We start from the raw sequence: 23,590 nt of genomic DNA on the forward strand, positions 1-23,590 counted from the left end.
ATACACGGTATTTCCATGTACCCATCAGCTCCCTAATAACAAGTCCCTACAAAGGAGAGGCCCATTGAAAAACAAACAAACAAAAAGACCAGCAAGCCCCGAGGTCTGTATTGGAAGGGGATCGATCTCCTCACACGCCCCATCGCCACTTATTTCTCAGATGGAAAGTACTTTTTGGGACTGTCCCCTGCACAACGCGGGGCTCAGCAGTGCCCGGGCTAGCCTGGCCCAGGTGCTGGGACGGGGCGCGTGGAGGTGAGGCGACGTGCGGGAAAGTGGGCAGGAGACAAGGAACCGGAGAGAGAAATGGGGAATGCGCTTTAGACACCGGAGGGTAATTTTAGACTCTCCCCCATTGTCCCGATGTAAAGATTTCAATAGGTGGGAGCTCAATGCTGGAGAGAGATGGCAGCACGTCCGTTACAAATAGGTAGTTTTGTTTCTCTTGTTGTCACTACACGGTGCCAAACAAAGCCCCGGCTAAGTTTACTTCCACTCTCTTGTGGGGATCTTTGTGGCTAAAATGCACTTGAGTACAAAGAAAGAAAGAAAGAAGAAAAAGAAAAAGCCTCACGCCATTTCTCTTCTATGAAGTGCTTAAGCGATCAGGGGCTTCCCCTCACCTCAACTTTCCCCCCAAACTGAAAATGTAGCGATTTCTATCGACAGGCACGTTCCATTTGTTAACTCGGGAAAATAGATTATTTTCTTTCGCGGTTCCTCTGCGCCCACACCTCCCCTTTACGCCCTTTTTGTACCGAGGCGTGTGTGAGGCCGGGGGTTCTGGGGCAATTTTTATAGCGGGGGTATGTGTGTGCTGAGAACTGTTCAACCAAACTGGAAATCCTGTATATAATGGAAACCACTTCAAACCAAGGGGTGCTTCAGCTCCCCCCACCAGCTCCAGCACCTAAGTGTGAGGCTTCTGATTTCAGGCTCTCCCAAGTTCAGTCGGCTAAATCTGCACAAGAAAACACCGGATCGTAAACAGACTGCTCCAGCTTTTTAAATAAAGTTTGTTTCAACAAAAGCATTGGGGGAGTGTAGGGCTGAGGGCAGAAAGGAGGTGGGGAGGGGGGAGATCGCCCTCATCGAGATATATTTTTATTTTACTCTTTAGAGACATAGATTGTAAAATCTTCTATATTTAAACTGTTCATCGGATTAAACCAAAATGCTGAAAGAATGATTTAGAAATACACACACACAAAAGGAGATGAGGCATATTGAGAGAGGGCTGCCTTGTACTTTCTGAGCTGGGGGTTACAGGTATGGGACTGCTGCGCCCCCTACTGGTAGATTTATCTCCCAGAGAATGTCCCTCCCTTTACTTTGAAAATAAAATGTTTTGAAATAATAAAGGAAAGGGGGGAAAACCCACGAACTAAATAATTATATGTAATCTAAATAATAAATAAACCCCAACAGCACGAATGCATCTTTTATGGATTATGCAAATATAACCTACCGGAGTTAATGTGTTTAATTCGAAAATGTACGTATAGCCCATAGAGTGATAGGTTAAACCATAGAAAAATAGGTACAAATTATGAGATTCAAGATATAAACGAATCCTGATTCTCCAGACACTACCGAGGGCACACCAACTATTTACTTTGTTATTGTTTATGCTTTGGTCTGCACTTGATAACATTATTCCAAAAAATCTTATGGATAATTAAGTTTGAAAAAAGGGGGTGGGGGTGGGTGGTAGTGGTGTTTGTTTATCGTAATAAATTGATAACTGATGGCTGGTGTTATACAACCAAGGCGTATTTTTATTCTCCGCTCCAGCTACAGAGGCAGAAGCAGTTGGAATTTTGTGTGTATGTGATTCTCAGCTGAGGCAACGCAAGGAGAGATTTTACACATAACTAGATGCATATATTTGTGCCTGATCTCTATAATAACACATTGAAGAGGTTAAAGTGGCTGGCTTGGCTCTTTGTTAATTGCATTTATCATATAAATAAGGTATGGAAATACCTAACAATTGTGTTATCATGAGTATTTACAGCTTTATTTTAATTAACGGTGTTTTACTTATCAATGCAATAAACTGTCTCTGGCATATATACATAATAATGTGCTATAGAAAATAAGATAAAGAGATAGCTCTTTCAGAAAAATGTCCCAGTTTCCTGTATACATATGTGTTTCCCTATATCGGGTTACTGGCTACTCCTTTAAGCAATATACAAAAAAAAATTCCATGAAATCGGAGTACCTCAATCTTAATAATTAACAAGAATAACAACAACATTCTATTGAAGAATATAGACATTTTCAAAAGGAGGCCTGGAGAAGGATGGTGTAATCTGAATGAATTTAAAAATCGTTGCCTTTGGTATAATTTATGGAAATGAAAAGTGCTTACGTTAAACTACTAGTCTGCAAACCTTCTCAGCGATGGATTGTTAGGCACAGTCACTTTTATTCCTAGGTTGAGTCTATGAACAAGAAAATTGATGTTAACTACGTGGATTTTTATTTATTTACTGCTCTGACACAGGCTCTACCCACCAATTTCTTATAAAAGCGCGGAAGATACAACCTATCGTGTTAACTGTAAAAGAAATAATACATACAGATTATTTCTGTATTGACCCTACCAGTAACAAATCTAAAGCAAACTATTAAGCAGTCTTGTGGAGACGGAAGATTTCAGCCCTATTTTTTGTCCTTAGCTGCAAATAGAGGTTTAACTTGCAGTAATTAGGTGAGAACTAGCCAAGCATCTTACTATTATGATGCTTGTTAAAAACGCTTCTTTTCTGCATCTGCATTTGAGTGTGTTCCCCTCCAGTCTTAATCTTCTTATGGAAATGAAGGCGAACGGCAGGGAACCTGCAGAGACTTAGAGAATGTCCTTGTTAACTGGAATTTCTCAGCATTGCTAATTAGCAGAGTTTGACGACCACCAGTATTGGGGAAAGCTCTGTTTAGCCACTCACAAACCCTTCCGAGGAAGAGCAGACTAATTTTATTTTGTAATTAAAATCTGAAAAGGGCCCTATTTGACAGTTAGGGCTATGAGAGTTTTATCTCCCTGTGAAATAATTACTGCCTTGATAACTCAATTTTCTGCAAAATGTCAACTGTGAGCTCCAAAAGTTTTAATTTCATTACGTTAAAAAAAATCTAAAGACGAAAATGTACAGACAACTCCCCCCCCCCCCTTCTAATTCTGGAACCAGTTAACCACACAGGAGAAGCTAAAGTTAGCCAATGGAAGTTTTACCACGCTAACTATATAACCCAATCTCCAAGTAACTTTAAAATACCACATGGGAAGCATAAAAGGTGGTGGTGGAGAAATACCCCAAAATATTTTTTTTCTCCCAGAGGAAAGTCTCCCAGAGAAGAACACCAAGGTTCAGGCCAATACTGATGTAGTTTTGATAGGGAAAGCTTTGTTCACTTACATCCATTAATAACTATGGGGGCGTGGGGGGGATCATGTACTGAAGATATTACAAGTAAGAGTTAAGCTGATTAGCCATTTTCTTTAAATGCCGCAATGTCGTGAAATCTTTGAAATATTATAAGGAAAACAGACAATTTTGTGTGCCTTTCTTGAAGCAACTAATTACAAAAGCTTGCATCTTAAACAGCTTACAAAGCAAGCGCTTAATATTTTGTTTACCTTGTTAAGTTTTCAAAGAGAGGGAAGCCTCACAACCTTAATAACAATCTCTGGGCTGTTAAAGGCACCGAAATCAACTTCAAAACTTGCGTTGGAAGTAACCTAATTGAGGGTGAGATACGAGCGCCCCTCTCTCCCGTCCCGGTTCGAAGGGATTACAAAACCCACCCCATTTTCAAAACTCCGCTTCCCTAAACCCGTGTTGGTTGTTGGTTTCTGGAGGGGGTCAGGATGAGTGGAAGGTGAATAATTTGAACGGGGAGGGGGGAGGGAATGGACACGCTGAAGCAAGTGTAATCCACCCTGCTTACATTTTAGATATTTTTTGATTATTTAAAACTGTTTAATCTGCTTTTTGTTCCTGTCTGTCCAGCAAGCAGCCCGATTGTAATGCTCAGAAGTGGCATTATACGTACAAACGAACGAGGGGTGGGATGGGGTGGGGATGACAAATGCTTCAGCCAAACCCAATTTCACCCAATAATTTCATTCAAGGACTCTAAGGACTCTTGAAAAGCTGCGGAATGCAGAGCGAGCTCCGCATTCCTTCCTTGTGCCTTCTTTCATCCTAATTCTCACTAATGAAATCTAAAGACGAGCACACGTGCGACCGAGGGGAAAAATTAACTATACGGAAAGTATTCACTCCTGCCAGCATTCCAGTTGCGACAGCACAAGAATTCGTGATATACAGAGAGATCGACTTGCCTGTGCTAGGATCCTGGGACTAGAAAGCCATATAATTTAAATCCACTACAAGAGGCTCCAGTCATTTAAATGTGTGTTCACAAGGTGCCCATTAAAAACCAAGCCCCTACAAGATTCTGATTTTATATTAAACGTGTTTTACAAGCAAAGCCTTTGGACTGTAAAAAGACCCCTGAAACCAAATTTCTCTCTTCTGGACCAAGAAACGCGCGCACACGCAAATCCCAAAGCCTGATATAATTTAAAATAGATAATAAAATGCAAGATTAATAGACAAACCTTCTCACTCACCTGTGAGAATAATTTTCAAAGGCGTCTAAATAAATAACCTACCGTTTGACCAGACACTCCTATGCAATTGATCATAACTAGCCACCAGCTTTTTAAAAAATCCTTGAGATTTTCTCCACTCACCTCGGAGATAGTATTTCCTACCCCTTCTTTCACTAGAAGATACTAATTTTGATCCCATGTTGAGTTATTCCATAAACCTATCAATACAACAGCAACCCAGCACCAGTGTTTAGCGTAAACTCATAAGTTACTGCACAATATAAAGGAGAAAAAGCACAATTGAGTGTAGGCCTTTTACTGTATATATAGAGAGACCCTTTTAACTGGATCCTTTCTGGCTGCCTATTTAAAGTTATCTTCCCTTCCTAGGTTTATAAGAACAAATGAGTTTTCTTTTCCCATTGTAACTGAATGAACTCATGTATATTAAACACAAAACCCTCTCCTGAAGAACGTTAACTGCTTGATTTAAACCTACAAAAGCAGGAACATCCAGAATGAAAGGTTTTCAATCCCTCTTTAACTGTCCCAGTATTGCAGAACATGGAGGATGGGTGAATTTTCTGATAATCCCAATGCTTGGGCATGGATGTGTTGAATCCAAATGTATTGTCCTTTGCTTAAATTTGGCTTTGTGTTTTATTTTCTACTCTTCTCCCTCTCTCCCCCAGTTTTAAGGAAAAATGCTTTTGAACAGTATCTGTCTGGAGGACTATGCATGGCATTAAAATCAAACGAGTTCCCCTTTGGACCCAGGACAGTTTTGATGGAATTTTGATGGTCCTTCCATTGAAATCATGACTCCCAAAGAGGCTCGTGCAATTTCAATGGAAATGTATAAGGCACAGCCTGAGGTTCTTTAAGGTTGCCTTTCTCCTCAGTGCACCTCAACGCACCCTAGAAGCCTGGGGCATGGTTTGAAAAAAAAAAGTACATGGTTTAAAAAAAAAGAGCCTGCAATGATTCACAGATCACTCACACGATCATCCATAATGCAACCAAGACGGTGCCTTTTGTCTCGCTGCGTTCTTCCTAGTCCTTAATTTGGGGATCATTGACAGGACAGACGATAATGACTCTTTCAGAACTGTTATGATCTAGAGTGACAATCTCTACATCCAGTGCATGGGTCTATTGACACCATCAGCTCATTGTGTCAAGTTAGACTGGTGATTTCAGAACTCTCCAGCGACCGACCGGCGATGGGTTTTAATTCACATGATAGACGAGCTGTCTATTATCTGAACTCGTGTTTAAGGAGCATTTCATCTGCAGAGGCATTGCAGACGGTGCACGTTTCCCGTTTATAAAGTGCCTGCCATTCACGGATCTCAAAGAGCTTTAGAAATATCCACGGCGCCTGAGGACGGTATGAGGTAGCCAAGAGAAGACTCTTGTTTCAAAGAGGAGCAAAGAGAGATGAGAAGGGATTTGAACAAGGTCGCCAAGCTGAGGGTAGAATCTAGAAGTCCAGACTCTATCCGTCTCTTGGACTATAACCACTCATCTCTCTGCCTCCCTTGTCTGATGAGGACAAAGTCTATCAAAGTGAGGGCCCTTGATACCACGACTACCCTTCTATAAGCCAATAGATGTAATGAGCTAATTACTTTTGCCAACCAAAAGATGGAGCTTCTCCGATTTCTGGCACTAGCGCTGTCCGATTTAAATGAACAATACAGGACAGTGATGAACCAGGATGCGGATTTATCGGTTTTAACAGCTTAGCACCTTGAGTCGAGGCTAATAAGGATGCCCTAGCAGCTCCTGTTGAAGCTCATGTGGGGGGAGAAGTGTTTGCAATGAAAACACAGACTAAGAGAAGGGTGTTCTGGAGGGACATACACGTGCCGCGGTTTGGGGGTGAAAATTCCCTTTGATACCGAAGAGACTTCCCAGATATGGTCCGCCTTGACAGGGATGAGCGCCCCGCGCACGGTTCCCACATAAGGCTCCGATCATCTACTCTGCACTAGCCATTCTGGAGAACAGCCAAGAGTTCCTTGTTATTGATGAGGAGAGCCGGAGGAAAGTGGGCGTCAGTGCCTGGTCCTTGGGAAATTCTTCCCCTGCCAGAGGAAAGGGGCAGAGGGAGAAGGGTGCCAAGGAAAAGTAAGAAAAAAACCCCACCTTTGGAAACTGGCAATTCAAGCTGATTTTAGATTGTGCTCTTAAATACCGCCCCCACCATGTGTGTGTTTTATGAAACACTGGAAATCCGGACCCCTTCCTAGCTCCAAAAGAAAATAAATATTTTATCTACAATCCCAAGAGGCGTTTAATAGAGACATTTATAGCACCAATATTATATATATATTTACAGCACCAAGGCGTTTTCCAAATGTAGGGCCCAATCTTAAATCTAAGGAGCTACTTGCGTGAGTAAGGCTTTACCGACTCAGGCCCTTCAACTGATACAGACCTCTAAAAACTAACTTTGGCTAGAGCGATTATTCCTGAGCTGTGGCTTAAAACATCAACATTTTACTGAGGGTGGGGGGGGGGGGGATGACGTTTATGGCCCAGCTTTCACCCCTTTCAATAGTTCTTTGTAAGGGGAACGTTAGCAGCATCTCTCAAAGAATTGAGTTAATCATTCACTTTTCAGTGAGAGCTACTAATTTTTTGTAAACCGCGTCCCGATGCGAAACATTTGGGTATAAACTGCTTTGATTTTTCCCCATTTCCTGTAATAATGGTCACTGACACATAAGATGCCAATTTAGCTATAAATAGAGAGCTCTTGACAGATCTATACCTATCTCTTCCCTTAGTTAATTTCAAAGGTACACACTCATTGCAGCTAGCAAAACAGGAACAGGAAAAATGAGAATTCCGCTGTGCTGTCATTCTGTACAGTACCTTTGCTATTGTTTACAGAAAACACGATGTCTTTATTTTAGGCATTCTTACTAAGGAATTGCTTGACTAGGCTTTCAAGCAGAGAGCAAACTGAAAAATATAGAGAAAACATAGGCGGTAGAATAAACACGATTTTTTTGGAAATGCTATTCATATACAGTATTTAAGTGAAAAGTTTATTGGGAGACCAACTCATGAAAGACTCATTAAATATTAAAACTGCTTCATTATAACTTTGATTCAAGCTGCCAACTGGCGATACAAAATAACCACAATTTAGCAGAAATAATTTGGTTTCAATTAGTGTTTCTTCTCAAATGCAGTACAAAAATACCCTTGAATTGGGGGTGTTACTGGACTTTACAAATACAATAGTTTAATGAGTTACATTGAGCTACACAGACTCCTATAACATAAATGACTCCACAGCCAAAAAGTTGAGAGATAAAGTAGCACTTTCCATATATTTTGGATTTTTTAAAAAAATGACTGAGGATTTTTTACTTTGAGAAATCAAAAGGAAAAAGTCATCTATCAAATGATACAGTTAAACAAATACTTCTTTCTCAAATGTATACAGAGTACTTTTGTGTGTGTGCGGGTGTAGGGGAGTATTCCCCCGGTTTTAAAACATGGTCCTTTAGAGGATTTTCCAAATAAAACCGAAGTGTTAAATTCTAAAAAATATCGATCAATACTGACCACTTCTAAAACACCGTGAGAAGAAAAAGGCAATAAATGCATATGACTATTAAAGCTTTCAATGTTATGATTAATTACAACTATTGGATAGCAAAAACATAACATAATTATTCATTTGTTTAAAATATTAACAAATGGGTTTGTGTTTTAATGATGATCGGGTATCCTAATCTAGAGTATCAATTACCGTATGTATTGCAGTTGCACACAGGTTGTCAATATCTAAGTGTGAGTTAAAGCAACACGCAGGAATTAGAAGTGCTAAAACCAGTGTTTACAAAAATACAGGGAGGCATTTTTGTTTCATTTCTAGTTATTAATTATACATTATTATTATGTATATTTACAAGAAAAATAAACACAGAATAGGCAGCCTCCCCTCAGCAATTTCTGGTTTGGATTATTAGTTCGCCTTGAATTTTCATTGATTTTCCACGTACCTCTTCAAAAAAGAATCCAAAACTTTTTTCGGACAGTTCTCTAACACTGACTTAAATCTCTTTCACTTCCTCTCATTTTAATTGCCAGCCTATTTTCTCTTATTTAAAGTTTTTATAAGGGAAAGAAGAGAGACATAAACCCAGATAACAAGGTTCTTGCTGTTCCCATAACTAGCATTGCGCAGCTCCCACCGTGTCCAATAGGGGGCGCTGAGATAACCTGCTCAGCGCCGCCTCACATCTGAGCCCAGCACCAGCCCCGGAAGAGGGGGGGGCGGGCAGCTTGGAAGCTTAGCAGGGTCGAGTACAGATCTTTAGTCTTCATGGATAAAAAGAGATTAAAGGCTAAATTCTTTTTTGTATCAATTTTAACCAACTACGAAAATGTAGAGCTTTTATCCTTTGATGTTTGCTAGAAAGAAACTGTTATATCAGTGGAGAAATTACATCGTTTCACAGCCAACAAACCCAGCCATGGAGTGGTAAAATAATTTAATTAAAAAGTAATAATATGAAGACCTGATCTTCCTTAGAGGTACTTAAAAGCTGACACAAGCAGCCTTCCCCTTTCCTTCTCCCCACTGTTTCAAATGTTTTCTGAATTGCCATTACAGCGGATTAATTATTTTAAAAAAATCAAATAACTCTTGATTATGGCTCTTATTCATGGTTTGTAAGTTTTTGGAGGTTTTTTCCCCTTCTTCTTTCCCCCTCTTTCTTTTATATTATTTCTATATTTCCGACAAATCTACTCTCAAGAGGCAAGGTGCCATGGCAAAACCAACTCATTTAAAAATAATCAATCTACATCCCTTTATAGTCCCAAGCCTTAAAAAAATTGTAACTGGCTCCCCACTACAAAAACTCTTCACCTGTATTTAAATAGCATGTCTTTAATTACAGCAGTTGGGGATGTATGCGGCTGAAATGAAATTAGCAGTCATTACCACTCCTTTAACTCTGTGGTGCTTTTGATCAGCACTACATTAGCTTTCCAGTCCGAACAAAGGCTCTATAGCAAGCAGTGGGCTGTAAATAAGACAGCTCGACCTGCCCTCAACACCTTTTCTCTTGTCAATCACAGCTCTATCTTTCAGCTCGAGATTAACCTTTATCTCTCACATTCTTTAAAAACTAATAAATAAAAAAACCTCACAACTTTGCTAACAACCCCTAAACATAACTTCCCGTTAAACGGTATCATAATTAGCCGAAATGTCAAAACTCTGCCAATTCCCAAATCAATCTTCTGTGTATTAGGAGGAAAACACAAGATTCAGGAGTTACATTTATTTCTCTATCACTTCCCTCGAAGGACCACCGCTCACGCAGTGGTCTGCTCACGGAGGATCCCTGTTTCTTTCCTGCCTTCCAGGAATTATTTTTGAGAGCCTGTTTTGAAGGACCGGGGATGGGAAGAAATCTTAGGCTTTTGGTATAGGCGTTACTCTGCTGAAAATAATCAGTTTTCTCTTTGGAAAGGCGGGGGAACAGCTGCCTTCTTGGGATGAATCAGGTAAAGGCTAATCTTCAAGTTACCATTAGGAGGCGCGAGAGAGCAGCTCCTAGTCTTATGCAGCTGGCAGTTTGCCAAGGAAGCTAGCCGCTTCAGCATACTATATTTATATAATCTCAGGTAATCTTCCCCCGCCCCCCCCCGCACACACACACACACCCGTGTATTTCCCTCCACTACACACAACACCCCTTCAAATTAAGTCTCCCCCAAACCGGAGCTATTTCCCGGAAGTCAAATTAATAGGGCATCAAATGAAGCAGCAAGATTCCTAACTGGCTCCTTCCAGGTAAATGTACATTTCCACAGTTTTGATCAAGTTCTAGCCCGGATTCTCTCTCTCTCTGTATCCTGCAAGGGGGTTACGCCAAATCAAAGAGCATCGTTTTAAACATCCAAATAGGTGGAAAGCTCACTTTTTTTGGCTCACTCTTTTTGCTCAATAGGTCACAGAGCCATTTGCACCCCGTGTGTTTGTGTGTGCGTGTGTGGCTTTTGCAAAGCAACTCGTCCTGTCTAGCATTCGGGATGCAATACACTAACGCACAGTTTCACCGGAGCAAAAAAATCAGAAGTGCACATGCCATTCCCAACATGTAATGTAACGCTTTCATCCACAGATTTGCCAGTTACAGGATTCGTAAATGGGGAATACGTCCAGATTTTTTTTAAAGGTCTCAGGAAAGAGAAGAAAAAAACAACAACCCTGAATGTCAAAGTTCTGTTGCAGCTACTTACATGTCCATGCCAGATCAGGGTGTTGTGCAGTAAAGCAGTTTGATTGGCAGGATAAAGCGAAAGTCCGCGTGGACCCTTGAGTTCTATTCAGCCCCGGGGGGTTGATCACTTTTCATCGGACAGAGGCAGTTGGAGGAAGCTTGCACGTCCCCTTCTCATCTCTCCTCTTCTGCTCCTCCATCCAGGACAGAGAATGAATCCATTTCGGTTTTTCTTCCCCCGGCTCTTCTTCCGTTTGCCTACACATCCTCCAATTCCTAGCCCTAGCTTTTAACTGCAGTCCCTGGAACAAGAAAAAAAATCGTTTATGGTTTAAAAACCCAAATGGCTGATTTGTGTGTGTGTGTGTGTGTGTGTGTGTGTTATAAGAAAGCACCCACAACAACAAAAAAGTCACTTCTCTGTCCTCCACCGTGCAGCAGAATAATAATAATAAAAAGCTTTATATTTTTGCAGTGGGTATTCAAAGATAATTTGATGCCATTGTTTCTGCTACAGATGGTTCTTTTTAATACAATAACACTGCTCTTTGTGCATACTACACACAATAAAAATCGAAAGCGTTCTCCTGAATAACCATTTTGTTCTCGTTTGTATAGGGCCAACAAAAGCTACCGTGAGGTAATGGGTTCTGTTTATTGAAGCCATAGAATAGGGATTTGATAAAGATTTTTTTATATAGGAAGAAAAAAAAAATAAAGACCTTGCAAGGTCGAACTGATCTCTTCATGCTTTTTATTAACATTTTACCAGTAGATTTATTTCAGTTGCAGCTGCAGGGTTTTCCCTCTCGAGTCTTAATCAGTCCAAACATCTGTTTATTTGAATTTGGGGAGATCTGCAGTTGTATCCAGAGAGTTTACGAAAGGGGGAAGGGGGGGAACAGAACACAGGCGAAAAGCACGTCAAATGACTGCCGGAGAAACCAGGCTAAAGAGAACCTATATCTCTCTTTCCGCGTGTGTTGTTTTTCAATCGGCTGTCCACGCACACAAAGGCATAAACTGGTCCTAATGGACACGAGGATTAGCATAAAGTATTTTCAATCATGTTAATGCGCAGGCATGTATCTGTACCCACACACGAACAGAGTACAGACCCGACACTAGTTGGACTAGAACTTGACGCAGCCACCATCAAAGTTACTACCTCCTCTCTAATTGTTTCATTAAATAGGGATATTTAACTGGTCCTTTCTCCGATGCCCTGAAGGTTTACCCTGAAGTGTATCTCAGCCACCAGCAATTGAAAGTTAAATTGTATCTAGGATGCTCCGGGATCTACCAGAGTTCTTTTCAACTGCTATCTTCTGCTTAGTAATGAATACATTAGCAACACTAAAAATGATATTAGAGGGAAACATTAGTTGGCAGTCCCCCTCCTCCTCCCCCCCCCCCCGCATGTTGTTCTATAGGTCAAGAATTCTGCATCCTTAAGTCTCCTTGTCACCTAATTTTTGGATTTGATTACGGCTGAGGTCTGTATCAAGTGCAAGAAAGCCCCAAAGCAAAAGAAAGTGCTTAGACAATAGGTCTCTGCGGGAAAGTTGTTAGTCAGTGGCTGTGTTTGTCTACCTTTCTATAGGAATTAATGCCACAGCTCTCTTTGCCTCTGTAGCCTGGACTGACAGTAATCCACCTCTGTGACTTCTGCCCTTTGTGTTTTCATAAAACTGGGCTCACTTGTAGCACGACAACAGCCCAGAATAATGACTTTAACCTTCAAACGTTCTTTAATTAGCTTTTTCAGCAAAATAAAAGATGCTCAAATGAGCCCTTTGACAAAAATGACCTGCGCCTTCAAACTCTACTTTCCCTCTTGGAACTAAACCGTTATTGGTTTAGAACTCATCTGAAGTCATTTAACAAGGGATTATTTGCGAACTATTACTGACACTCCAATTAAAAACTTTCCTATGAAACGATGGAAACACAGATAAGCATCAGAACGGAAAGTTAAACTATTTGCACATGGCTTATTTTGCAATGCTCGGTTTTATACCTTAAGATGCACATTTTAGCATCACCTTGCTTAGAATTAAAGCGAGGAGGCTGGAAGAAACGGTTTAAAACTGGTTTGATCAGTGCGAACATCTGAAAAAAAGTGGAATGTTTGCAAGACATTTAGAAAGATGAATACTAGATGATGGTGACTTAAATAGTTCAACAGTTTTAGACAGAAATATACACACACCTCTGTAGTGATATACAGATTCTCAGAGAATATTCCTAATGCATATGGATAGTTTTTATTCTACCAGCTTAATACATTCATATACATTCATTTACATGTAGGTTTGATCCGTCCACCTGCAGTTGTACTTCTCTGAACCTTATGTAATTTTGCAATAGCATTTAAAATACTACAAGAAACAGTAATAAGTAGACAAAACGATAAAGTGCACGAGGTCAAGCAAATCGTATCAATACTTCACTGAATTTTAAAATTCAGGAAGTAACTGAGCAACGTTATTTAATCACCCATGCCAGTAAAAAGGAAGTAGGCTTAATGGTAAATGTGGCATTTCTTTCTATCTACAATGGTTCTCTTGGTTAACTCTGAATCAGTTTCTGAAAGACTGATTAGCTTATCGGGAAACATGATTTATTCAGACAAAACCGCCTGCTGGCTCGGAAATCCAACGTCGCCCTGAGATAATGTGTACAGATCTTGGTAGGAGTTTACAGGAAAACTAAAGAAGCACTCCAAAAAATTATGACAAAAAGATCACCAGAAACACAGGCGGGAAATATGAAAGCATCTCTTTAGCCTTAAGCATTAATTTGAGTTAAATCTCAATTTGTAGATAACCAGTAAGGAAGCCAGCAGTTTGCAGGGGAGGGTTGTTGCATTTTATAGATACATATCAATATATAACATTTTCTAGAGAAAAGCAGAACGCCACTAGAATTGGCTCTATTAAATAGGTCTCTACATCTATTTTTATTCCATTCCGCTCAGGTTTCCGGCTTACACAAACAGTGGAAGCATTCACTGTGAACTAAAAGTTTGTTTCCCGGATTCTCTGCAGTGTAACTAAATAATTGACCAAATCTTAGTAGTTACAGCTCGTAATAACCCCGCGTATCAAAGGACGCAGATAAGATGACAGATCACGCCAAGAACTGCGTTAAAATGTGACACATTCGAATCCAAAAGAAACATCTGTTTCAGATTTGTGCTCTTTTCCTTGCTTGAATGAACTGTGACTGAAGAGGAACTGCCCCATAACGCTAAAATGTGCCACGAGAGTGAACCGAACCCTTGGAGGGCTCACCTGGAGCGGAAATACTGATCGCTAAATTAAAGAATGTGTCTGTAACTATTTCCGCCGCATTGGCAGGGTGCTCGGACGGCTGTAAGGTTTTGTAGACTCGCCGTAGAGGAATCGAACTCAGATACACAATGTAGTCCCACAGCTAAGCTTCCCAGGCGGCATTAAGTTTAACGTTAAGCGGGACAAACAGGTAATTTATTGGGGAAGGTGGATAAGGGGAGCAAGGGGTGGAAGTTTGGTACCAGCGGATTTCTCTTGGACTCACAATGCGCACCTTTGGGTCCCGCCACCCTGAAAATGACCCAGGGCGACAAAATGCAGATTTCCAATGGCGTGGTTTGACAAGCCGATTTTTTTGGGGACTCGCTCTGTGCAAACCAAGGCGGCGGCAAACTAGCTGGAGAGCACAAAAGTGCAGGGAATTCGGGGCACGGTGGCTGGATCTCCCTCGATCGTCCGGCAGAGTTGCCTACCCTCGGAAGCAAATCAGCTCCAGGCTGAAGTACGCCACAGGTTTTAGTTTAAAAATTTCACACTACAGCTCAGAAGGGAGGCTGTTCGAATTCATACAGTAGAACTTTAGGGCGAGACCTCATAATCAAACTACCAACTCTTTCCCGAGCCCTTAACTTGCTAAGCCCAGCGAGGTCCTCCTTGCAGTAATCCGAGGACAGCAATTGTGTACAGATTTGGATGCAATAAGAGTGCAAAAGTTTGGACAGCAATTGTGCGTGAGAGTTTGCAAACTAGAGAGCAGTTTGTGATAAACACGGTTACTTTTAAACTCCAATCTACAAAAGACACTAGGAATTTTGGAGCAGAAGACAAATACTTTAAAGTCCAACCAAGCGGTAGTGAAAGCCGATTTAAATGTACTAGTGATAAATACTGGAGGGAAAGCCTGCGAGGGCCAGATCCTGCTGCCTATAAACTCCCGAGTCAGCGACAGTCCAGCTCAATGACTACTTCAGTGAGTAAACATTACTGAGGCGAGTAAGGGCTACGTGACTGAACCTTTAAACAGAAGTTATAACCCGCTCCTTTATCCGGTAGCAGAATTCAGTTTCTAAGCATTTTTTCCCCATGCTGTGGTTTGCATTGTGTTTTAGAATGGTTTTGTACAATATCCACCTTCGGTTGTGTGTTAAAGGGTGGCTTTCAACATACAGTCATTAACATGATGATATTTCCTTCACTTTAACAGGAGACCAAGAGATTTGAAGTACTTTTACTTGTATGTCCTATAACTTCACAAACTGCAGCCTAGTGCCCCTATGGTACTTTCCAATTAATTTCTTGAGGGGGTTTGCAAGACTTTTTTTTTCCATAAATGAAAAAAAAATGGTCCCCATACTATCACTCCCAGTCCTTCTTAGTTCACTTTTCATGAAAGTAGCGTCCAGGTTTCCAAAGAACCGCTTTGTGTGAGTGTGTGTGTGAGAGAGAAAAGACACAACCCTTGGAAAGGTCATAAAAGCCCCCCACAATCCTACAGAGTTAAATAATATTTGTGAAATACTGAGAGTGCCCTTTTGTCCTATAATGTGATGATAAAAATTTTCCAGCAAATTAAAGGTAAAGGACATATACAAAAGCAGCTTTTGTAGGACTGTCGGTTTGAAAACAGACCTGTTCTTTCTCCGTGTACAAATGCATGGCATAATTTTAGAAGTGTTGCCGGAAATAAAGAAAAGTGCAGAGTTTTGAAATGGTTTGGTTTTCCCCCTGATTGCTAGGACATACCTGAGAAGTCTCGGTCTTTTATTACCGCAACACATTCTTCACTATAAAAAGTCTTGACACCAGTTGCTATGGTTAGCTATAGTGTCAAATGTACCATTAAAGAAATGCAACCACTTACTACAGCACAGTATTTCTCCTGGTAGAAAGATGAAGAGGTCCAGAATTCTCACCTATTGTTTAAGCCTTTTAGCACATTCATTCCAGGAGCAAGATACATTTATATACCAGTCTCTTTAGATATCAGATACTTTTCTCTTTAGATATTTCACTGCATACATCTGGGCTCATTTTGCAAACTAATAATCAGCTAAAGTTTTCAAGTGAGTGAAACCTATTTGTGATAGAATCGAAAAAATTCCTACAAAGGTCTGCATTAAAGAGATTCTCGTTTTATGATCATTAAAATCACTGCTTGATGAATAACCCATGGTAATCTATTGTATATATCACATACACTAATATATGTATATTGTGCACTAATATATATTATATTATATATATTGTCTGTATGTATCATAACAGATTATATATATACATATAGGATTTGAGACACATATATGTGTATATATATCTGTTAAGATACACACATATTTATGTGTGTATCAAAATAGATTATATATGTATCGTGTTTATTGTGTATGTGATATGTCCAATATATAAGAAGTGTTTACCTATACACACAAAGTGTGGATACTGTAATATCTATATCTATATCTATATCTATGTGTACATTGTAGATGTGATATCTACAATATATAATGAGTATTTACCTATACATTATATTATATATTAGCTGGGAGAAAACTTTCCCCTTGGAATTTGTAAGGAAGGAGCAGAAATGAGTTGGAGGCTTCTCAGTGAAGGATGGAAAGTATTTAATTGACATTGTCCTATGGGGCAATGTTTCATTCCTATGAGGCAGTATTTCATTGGTATTGTTGACATATGTCAGCTAGGAGAGAACCACAGGACAGACAAGGTTCTTTTGCAGATGCTTATCTCTGTGGCTTCATATAGTTTCCCATCATCAGCATCTCATTATAGTAATATAGATTGGTCTTTTACATTAACCCTCTAAACATGATGCTGACTGGACAATTTGCTTGTGAAATTCAAGTGGAAACGTCACATACCAAGCCCTGGTTTGGAGATCCTCTCCTGCTTGCTGATTGTTTATTCCCATTTTTTCCCAAAGACTGAGTTTTATACCCAGATGTCACAGAGCCAAGAATAGGAAATGAGGGCTCCAGCATACTCTACATTGCCTATCTCCCCCTTTCTTCAAACAGGTTAGACACCAAAGGGGAATCTCGCTTAAAAGTCTGAAACCCTCCATTAATGTTCATTATTCACTATAGCAACTTCCGGGATCCCAACCTGTAACGCTACCCAGATTACAACTGCTTCAAAGAATATTGATAATTGAGACTTCACAATGTGCAAACATAACTCTCTCAATCAGGGCAGGCATTTCATTTAGAAACACATCATCCAATCCAGTCAACAAGTCATATAATGTGTAGGAGAGTCATGTAAAAGATCAATCTATGTCACTAAATGAGTAAATACTAAGGGAATCACTCCTGACACTGAATTATCCAAGGATACAGTGGGTTAGGCATCAACCACTGCTATCAAATACAAGGCACAATAACCTAGGAGGAGTCAGATATACAAGAGCAGATGACTGGAATCCAGAAAACCCCAATTAACCTCATTACTTATTACAAAACTCTACTATTTATAGTCTGATTTTCCAAAAAGTTAATTTAAAAAAAATCTGTTGGACTAATATATCACATGTTTTGCTCAAATACTCAAATCAGCATTGCCCTTCTTAAGGTCAGAGGAATGTATTTTAAAACATTCATATATTAAATAAATATGTATTGTTATTTTAATAGGCACTGTGGATAGTTTAATTTGTATCTGTATTAAATTAAACATATGGTGAACAGGGTATAATAGATTTTCTATAATTTAGCTGCCAATGTGGCAACAGAAGCCAGTTACTCTCACCAGCAGACTTGTCAGTGGTTTGTTTACTAGCTTATTTGAATTAAAATAAAGCTTCGCTTCTGCTGACTGCACATCATTATCTATGAGACCATAATCCTGCTAGCAAATCCTATATCTTCCAGAACTGGCTCTTTTGTTTGGGATTACTGAGAGCTTAGCCTATAACAAAGAGGAATAAGGCATCCCTCTCATCCTCGTAATTAAGTGTGGGGAGTAATTTAGAAACAAACCTAGAAAGATGTACAATTTGGAGTTATATTTCTATACAGAATTGAGGAAACAGGAGAGGCCAAACACTGATTATGTTAACATAATGTTTAAACTATTAAACTACTGTACTACAGGAATCCAGCTTTTAAAAATTATTAGCAATTATCAATAAAGTATTAGGTTGCTTTATACAAGAATGTATTTTTAACAGATCTAAAGGTATGTTGATAAATTTGGGTGGGGCTTAAAAACTGCCAGCTTTTTAAAATATTATATTTTAAAATATTATATATGCAAATACACATACGTTTTACAACATCTCAGTTGAGCAATTAAACAACATAATGTCTGTTAACATGGCGTTTTATTTTATAAAATTCTGCAGATGATTAGCTGGTTTTTGAATAAGAATATTGTTTAGGAGACATTTTGAGCATATTTATTAAAATGCTATATTTTAAAACAGTAGAGATAGGTATTTTCTTTTGCATAAGTAAAGAAGTGGTTTGAAATTGTCAGCATTTTACACCCATATTGGAAATAACCCCAACAGTCAGGAAAGAGAAGGAGCACATTTTAGCCAAGGAATAACCAAACAGTCAAAACAAGTTCAATAATACATAGATTGTGTGACTCTGAGCACATTCCTGTAATCCTGTTCTCTTTCTTTCTGAAATGCTATACGTAAATTGTAGAATTTCACAACTAGGTAATGGAGAAAAAAAGGGCGTGCGTGGTACTACACAGATAAACAATGTCTATTTGCAGAAGACAAGTAAAGATGGGTTGATTTATGAACGTCTTCAACATTAATTGTCACAGATGGGAATTCTGAGGACCTCTGCAAGACCAAACCTGGCCCTAGTGAATTATAAAGCAGGTCCTTAGACTTTAAAAACATTTAGGCAAAGTGACAGTTCAGAACATCTGTTAGCCTTCTGTCTGAGTATAAACTGGATGTCATGGAGTGCACAGCTGTAGCCATTTTCTGTTTCTTTTTGCCAACATCTGTCACAGCAGTACAGTAATGTAGGTAATTATCAACACCTCATATAAACTGCTATTTTAATTTTTTGAATAAGTAAAATTAGCATTATAGCCTTTTGCAAAAATAAATAAATAAAATTGAGAAAGATATATAATATTTTTCCCTTTTAAGGGTGAATGACATTTCTGATCTCTTGAAAGAGCCGAAATTCAGAAATTCTTTGCAAAATCTAAAGGCCCTAGAATAACATAAAAGAATTAGGTGAGAACAAGAAAACAAGTTTATGTGCTCTTTTTCATTCTCTCTCTGATGACATCCAAGTCCCATTGGTCAAAAGAAAAAGAAGATCAGAAACAGGAACAGATAGGAAACTACTAATCATCTCTGGTTTTCACCATGTAAAAGCAGCTGTCAAACAATATATGTTTTACCACAGTAACAAAGCCAAGGGCTCATCAGTAACAAGCAACTTTATTGTCAATTGGCCATTCTTTTTCTCAGCATCTGCAATAAGAAAAAAGATCACTTTGCAATGATGCATAGGGCTTCCATTCCTCTAGCCAGTTATCAAGTGGGATGGGTAATTATCAGCCAGACCTATCGGAAATGAAGCACACATTTCAGAAAAAATGGAAGAGCGAACCTTAAAAAAAGTGACAGACCATCAAGCCATCTTTTCAAGATCACATCTGATGACCTAAAACAAAAAGATATAGAGGCACCATTCTTAAGGACCACTGCTAAGTACTGAAGATCATATACTTAAGCACAGGCAGTGTGGTGAGGCTTTTCATAATGTGGATAGTGAGTTTTGGATGCCTCAATTTTGGGGCATTCAACCTGAGACATGTTACAGGAGCATTCGGCAGGTTTTGAAAATCAGGCCCCTTTCAAATGTTTCAGCTTGGGCATCCAAAAATCAAGACATGCAAACATACCATTTTAACCAATGTACCAGATAGTACAGGTTGAACCTCTTTAGTCTGACACTCTCTGATCCAGAAACATCTGTGATCTGTCATGATTTTAGTTAGCTAGATGTCCACTTATTATGGGTGTGGCCAAGTTTCCCATGGTCCCATAAAGTTTGTTTACAGCTACCAGTCTTGGCTTTCAGTGTTCTGTGCTGTTATTTAACTCCAATTTACTCCTAAATGTCTTCTAAGAGCCCAGTAAGTAGTGGAAGTGTTGGTAATGCTGCTAAACAATATTGACCTCTGGTAGTTCAGCAAATTTTCTGGCTCAGCACCAGGCAGGTTGTGAACTAGAGAGATTCAACCTATATTTTAGTTGCCAGTATACAGCCCAGTAAAGAACTTGGAGCTGTAAGGCAATGTGGTCAAACAACAGTTCTGGAGATTATATCAATCTGTAAATCTAAGAATGAGCCTAGTGATAGAAAATAAAATAACCATGTAGCAGTAAGAGATCATTATCTAAATATGTAACATAATCTTAACAAATTCATATGCTTTCTTTGTTTACACAACAAAAAAGAATAGTGTTTTTGTTAGAAGTTGTAATTCCAGAACTTTTTCAAAAGTATTTTCAAGATTGGGAAAGTGCTGTCATCTCCTTTTAGTGTACGGACTACACTGCAGTCTAGAAGAAGACCTACAATTGCTAGCTGTACTGTGCTATACACCTTCTAAAACATCAGCCATGGATAAGAAGAATGAATAAGCATTGAGTAGTATGTTGTTGAAGTCACAGAGATCTACTATATATTTTGAATTGTTTGTGCAAAATAAAGTCATACTTTGCAATTACCTACAGATACCAAATTTTGCATAAACAATCCTGCCACTTAAATTAGCCGAATGCACTGCTTTTTACACCAGATTATGCTGGGTGAAAAGTTTAAATAATTACTTTTGTTTTTCATCGGAAAACAAGTTGCTTCTTCAACTGTCATTTTAGTGCAAAGAAAATGTTTACTGTAACAAATCACAAAATAATTAAAATTAGTTACAGAAGGAGTAGTAAGAGCTTTATTTGATAGGAGTTACCTTTTTTGGCATTCATATTTGTTTTGTTATTTCCTTTTTAAGAATGTATTTACATATTACCTACTAATATAATAATATAAAGAATCAGAATTGACTGCTTGATATCATTGCCTAAAGATTTTTATGTACCAATGATTTATTTCAATTTCATTTTTTATTTCAATTTATTTCAATATTTATTTCAACCAATCCCACTTACTTTTTTTCACTAATTAAGCATTTCTGATTCAAATTCACTATGTTTAATAATTATTCAATCAAATGAATAATGTTTGAAGTTGTAATCCTACAGATTTGAAACTGTTCTTTTACTTCCCTTTTGCAAGCACACTAATACAAAATTCTATTACATATATGTAATTTCTTGAACTTTCCTAAAAGTGTAATCTATGCAAAATGACTTTGCCCAGTCAACAATGGGCCTCACCTATTAGTTGTATATGTTTTTAATTCAATGCTAAAAAGACGGACTTTGAAAGAGATGGAATGTTTCCCAGATAGCATGGAAGTCAAAGGGAGATTTTTTTGGAGGAGATGGGGGAATGAAGAGATTGTACGTTGATCTGTGAGAAAAGAAATAGCAAGGGAAAAGAAAACTAGCAAAGAGCAAGGGAGAGAACATGTATCTGCAGGGCTTGCCGAACCGCGGTGAGCCCTGCTCGCCAGCCATGCTGTCTGGTGATCTGCGCATGCGCAGATCATTCTGCGCTTGTGCAGATCGCCTGAACCTGGCTCTTCCGGGCTGCAATCTACTCGCCACAAGCGAGTAGATTGCATTATTTGTCGAGCCCTGTGTATCTGAACTAGGAAATCAAGAATTATCACCTGGGTACAAGTGAGGGAGTAAACCTGTTGAGCATGTGTGTATGTTTTTACAGGGGAGTTATTTCCATATGATCCTCTTTAGAAGTCTCTTTATTTTATCCAATGTTTATGTGGCTTTTTCTCTCCCCTGCATCTTCAGCACCCTTCTCCCTCTTCCCCAGTTAGGGTGCATCTACACCGCACTGCACAGCTTATTTTGAGTCAATTTCAAAATAGCTTGTCTACACAGCACTTATTTTGAAATAAATTGCTATTCTGAAACATCCCTTCGTTCTTGTGGAATGAGGTTTACAGAGACATTGGAATAGCGAGCCCGTTATATTTTGAAATTTGGGGCACTATTGAAAAGCTGGCCAGAGACAGATAGAAGTGGAGGACCTTTGTTGCTGCCCTATACGCCACTGGGTGTGAAGGACGACGATGATGATGATGATATTTTGAAATAACCAGCATGCTCAAAAGATGCAGAATAGCTATTTCAGGATACTGGTGCTGCAATGAAGATGTAGCCTTAGTCACATCTCTGTCTCTCTTGTTCCAGGTCACTCACCTCTCTGACATCCTTAGCTTTCTATCTCACTTTTATTGATTCCTCTGCCCTCACTGCTTGGCCCCTGTCCTTCAGCTTTTCCCCTCCCACTTTGTTGCGCTCTTTCTCTCTCTCTCTCTCTCTCTCTCTCTCTCTCTCTCTCTCTCACACACACACACACACACTGTGCTGGCAGCCTTGGACCCCTTCATCTAATCTGGGGCCCCTCACTCTGGATAACAAAATTCAATGCCAAAGGACCTTTTCCTGCTTGGGTTCAAATCCAAGTCTGTGATTTTTGTGGATCCCCAAAAAGCATTCTCCAGAGCACAGTCATCCTTTCAATGAATCATTACCACTGTGGTTTCTCTTGCTTATCTTTAGGGATCATGCAAGTGGTTGTTTAAAGGGATTTTGTCAACATCAACTCATATTGTAAACATTTCCCCTTCCTTATGTTATTACCATCATATTTTATTTCAACGCAAAGATTTTTTAAATACTCATTTTTCACCATTTATGCTTCTGTTACCTTTTTTTGCATTCCTCCCCCTTGAATAAGCAAAACAGCCTACTTAGTTCCACTTTTCTTTATGGGAATTAATTTTCTAGTCAATTGCATTTTCAGGTTGTCACCTTCAAATAAAATACTGAAATGTATGGATTATAAATCTGGCAGAATGTGTTTTTGTTTAAAATGTCACTTCTATTGGTTTTCTTTTAAAGAGTGAAATATTTTTAGTGGTCTTGTTTTACTGAATTTAAAATTGGAATCAAATTTGATACAACAGATTTATTTTTAAAAATTCGGGTGCTAATATTCTTTCACTAATATTACACTTTTCCCCCCTCCCCTCTCTATAAAATTATCTTATATGGGTCCGCCATCCTGGCATCTGAACACCCAATTCAAATGTCTAAGGTTGTGTGAGCTATTGCAGATCACAAAAGAGGAGATATGTTTGTGCACATCGTCACTATACTAGGACTATTTATTTTAACAGGTTGCTTAGTAAAAAGCTTTGAGATATATAGGCTATAAAAAGTGCTACATAAACCAAAATTCTACAGAATTCAACAGATA

General features: G+C 39.1%; 1 long non-coding RNA gene across 2 annotated transcripts in view; it reads right to left on the bottom strand.

Annotated features, from left to right (window-relative positions):
- LOC142830803 (uncharacterized) overlaps positions 1–23,590 on the bottom strand; it is a 163,502-nt gene that overhangs the window by 35,542 nt on the left and 104,370 nt on the right. For both annotated transcript variants that reach the window (XR_012906315.2, XR_012906316.2), the window contains one exon: positions 10,907–11,189. This is a non-coding gene — a long non-coding RNA (uncharacterized LOC142830803). The remainder of the gene's footprint in view (positions 1–10,906; positions 11,190–23,590) is intronic.

Source organism: Pelodiscus sinensis, chromosome 10, assembly GCF_052426305.1.
Source record: "Pelodiscus sinensis isolate ZL-2025 chromosome 10, ASM5242630v1, whole genome shotgun sequence".
Classification (NCBI taxonomy): domain Eukaryota; kingdom Metazoa; phylum Chordata; order Testudines; family Trionychidae; genus Pelodiscus; species Pelodiscus sinensis.